This window comes from Sapajus apella, unplaced genomic scaffold, assembly GCF_009761245.1.
Source record: "Sapajus apella isolate SASKATOON/1434 unplaced genomic scaffold, GSC_monkey_1.0 scaffold1126, whole genome shotgun sequence".
NCBI lineage: Eukaryota > Metazoa > Chordata > Mammalia > Primates > Cebidae > Sapajus > Sapajus apella.
The window spans coordinates 1,012-4,822 of NW_022438052.1; the positions used below are offsets into that span (position 1 = coordinate 1,012).

Sequence of the window (3,811 nt, forward strand, 5' to 3'; positions counted from 1 at the left end):
GGTAGGGGCGGCTGTGGCTGTCTCCCCACTGTCCCAGCCACCGTGGTATGCCCGCCACAGCTGAAGAAAAGAGGCTCCATTACAATGAAATGGACATGCCTTATCAATATTAATTACCTACAGTGGGTCAAGAGATAAAGCTGTCTGGTAATTAGCTCCTTGCTGACAAACAACTTAAGGCAGAGACACTGAATTTTAAAGCAGAGCTTCTCATAAAGTCGTTGAGTGTGATCCTGGTAACCTTGGTGGTATAGTCATGGAATAACCAGGCACATGACATTGTTTAGTGTAAATCTTTCCTATTCTTAGTATTTGACATAAGTTCCCCGTTCTTAAGTTCAAGCACAAGATTTATGGAGAAAACGGTGGCTCATGACTGTAATCTCAGCACTTTGGGAGGCCAAAGTGCATAGATTACCTGAGTTCAGGAGTTTGAGACCAGCCTGACCAACACAGTCAAACCCCAACTCTACTAAAAATACAAAATTGGCCAGGTGTGGTGGTACATGCTTGTAATTCACTATTTTGGAGGCTGAGGCAGGAGAATCGCTGGAACCCAGGAGGCAGAGGTTGCAGTGAGCCGAGATCACACCACTGCACTCCAGCCTGGGCAACAAAAGTGAAACTCCATCTAAAAATAATAATAATAATAATGTTGGGGGCAGTGGCTCACACCTGTAATCCCAGCACTTTGGTAGCCCAAGGCAGGTGGATCACAAGGTCAAGAGATCGAGACCATCCTGGCCAACATGGTGAAACCCCCTCTCTACTAAAAATACAAGATGTAGCTGGCTGTGGTGGCACATGCCTGTAGTCCCAGCTACTCGGGAGGCCGAGGCCAATGATCCAGCAATTCCACTCCTAGGTATAGATCCAGGAGAAATAAGCACATACATTCACCAAAAGTCATAAATGTTTGTAACAGTTTTATTCACAGTAGCCTCAAGTTAGAAATAACTAAATGTCCAACAAATGTAAAACAAATAAACAGAAGATAATATTATAGTCATATTGTGAAGTATTACATACTAATAACAAAGAAACAGAAACAAAATAAACCTTAAGATATTATGTTTAATGAATGGAGTCAGACACGTAAGAGTTTATATACTATGTGATTCCATTTATATGAAGCTCAAGAATAGGTAAAACTGGCCAGGTGCAGTGGCTCACACCTGTAATCCCAGCACTTTGAGAGCCCTGATGGGCGGATCACCTGAGGACAGAAGTTCAAGACCAGCCTGGCCAACATGGCAAAACCCCATCTCTACTAAAAACAGCTGGGTGTGGTCACACATGCCTGTAATCCTAACTACTCGGGAGTCTGAGGCAGGAGAATCACTTGAACCTGGGAGGCAGAGGTTGCAGTAAGCAGAGATTGCACCACTGTACTCTGGCCTGAGTGACAGAGCAAGACTCCTTCTCAAAAAAGAAAAGAAAAGAAAAAAAGACTACGTAAAACTAATCAGTATCAAAGAAGCCAGGATAATGGTTCTTTTTAAAATTAATTAATTAACTTATGAAAGGACCTCACTCTGTCACCCAGGCTAAAGTGCAGTGGCATGATCATGGCTCATTGCAACCTCGACTTCCTGGGCCCCAGTGAGCCTCCCACCTCAGCCTACTGAGTAGCTGGGACTACAGGCACATGCCACCATGCCTGGCTAATTTTTGTATTTCTGTTAGAGGTGGGGTTTCACCAGGCTGGTCTCGAACTCATGATCTCAAGCCACCCACCTGCCTCAGCCTCCTAAAGTGCTGGGATTACAGTTGTGAGCCACTGGGCCCAAGGCAGGATGGCGGGCATGAAGCAGGGAGGAAGATACTGACTGGCATGTTCGCTGGGGAGCTTTCTGGGGCACTGGGAGTGTTCTGTATCTTTACCTGGATCATGGTTATGTGGGTGTACACATGATGTAAAATTTCATTGAGATGTTCACTAAAGAGGTGTGCACTTTACTCCATGTAAATTCTTCCTCAGTGAGAACATATGTGCAATTAGAAAGTAAAAATAAAGACCAGCTGTGGTAGCTTATGCCTGTAATCCCAGCATTTTGGGAGACTAAGGTGAGCAGACTGTTTGAGTCGAGGAGTCTAAGACCAGCATGGGCAACATAGCAAAACCCCATCGCTACAAAAAAATATAAAAAATTAGGGCATGGTGTTGGGGCACCTGCAGTTCAAGCTACTCAGGGAAACTGAGGTGGGAGAATCACTTGATCCTGGAGGCAGAGGCTACAGTGAGCCAAGATTGTGCCACTGCACTCCAGCCTGGGCAACAGAGCAGGACCTGTCTCAAAAAATAAATTAATAAAAATTGGCCAGGCATGGTGGCTCACACCTCTAATCCCAGCACTTTGGGAGGCCGAGGCAGGCGGATCACAAGGTCAAGAGATCAAGACCCTCCTGGCCAACATGGTGAAACCCCTTCACTACTAAAAATAGAAAAATTAGCTGGGCATGGGGGCTCATGCCTGTAGTCCCAGCTACTCAGGAGGCTGAGGCAGGAGAATCACTTGAATCCAGCAGGCAGAGGTTGCGGTGAGTCAAGATTGCACCACTGCACTCTAGCCTGACAACAGAGTGAGACTGTGTCTCAATAAATAAATAAATAAATAAAAATAAAATAAAAATAAAACTGTAACCTCAGTTAACCAATACTCACTGGAGGTCATCTGGCCCATGCCCTTTCCCAGCCTCTAATCTGCTCTCCTGGCATCAGGTGTTTTCATGGTGCAGCCCGCTTCAGGGTGCCACATACAATGAGCTTTATCGTCCCATTTTACAGATGAGAAAACAGGCTCAGAGAGTCAAGGTAACTTACCCAAGGACATATAACTCGTCTTACCACAGGCCACTGACCCTGGAGTCTAATTTCTTAACCCCTACCCTAAGCCTTGCCCCATGAAGAACCCATGAATGTCTGCTGAATGATGAATGAATGGCCAGCGTCATGATAGCCACATCCTTACCTCTTTGGCTTCGTTTTGTGCCTTCATATTTTCAGCAATATACTTGACACTTTGGATGGCTTCTTTGATTTCTGGTGACAAAGCAGAGAGCGACAGCACAGCGTCCACCGATTCAGAACTGGAGCTTCTCGGAGGTTGGCACTGAAATTGGAGATTTTCATCCTGCGGTGGCGGCAGTAGCTGCACATCCCGTCCTGGCAGGGGCAGCCGTCCTTGCAGCCTTTGCCCTCTGCATGGCTGAAGCAATTCAGATTTGAGAGCTCGGCGCCATAGAGGAGACTCAGCTTCTAAGCGCTGCCCTCGCTGCTGCTCAGCCTGGTCATAAACATGACCCAGGGGAGCAGGTTCAAGAACACAGTCCTCACCCAGGAGGGCATCGTGTGTGTCATCGGGGTTCTGTAGTGCACACTGAGCACAAAGACGGTGATGACGATGGACAAGGTGACGAAGATCATGGTGAACAGGAGGTACTTTCCGATCAGGGGGATGACTAGCGAGGTGGAGAGAATGGTCCCAGTGATGACCAGGAGAAACACCGTCAGGGAGAGGAGGACGGAAATGCACAGGGCCACCTTCTCGCTGCAGTTGGAGGGCAGGTAGAAGAGGGGCACCGTGAGGAAGATGAGCAGGCAGGGGATGGTGAGGTCGACGGTGTAGAACAGTGGCAGCTGCCGGATGTTCAGCGAGTACGTGATGTCGGGGTAGATCTCCTCGCAGCAGTTGTACTTGACGTCGTGCTTGTAGCCCGGGGCTTTGATGATGGCCCACTCGCCACTCTCCCAGTAGTCCTTGAGGTTCGTGGAGGAGCTGATCAGGACCAGATCGATTTTTGCCTTGTC

At 47.6% G+C, this 3,811-nt stretch overlaps 1 pseudogene; it reads right to left on the reverse strand.

The window, feature by feature from the left end:
• Positions 1-2,696: 2,696 nt before the first annotated feature.
• LOC116546619 overlaps positions 2,697-3,811 on the reverse strand; it is an 8,991-nt pseudogene continuing 7,876 nt past the window's right edge.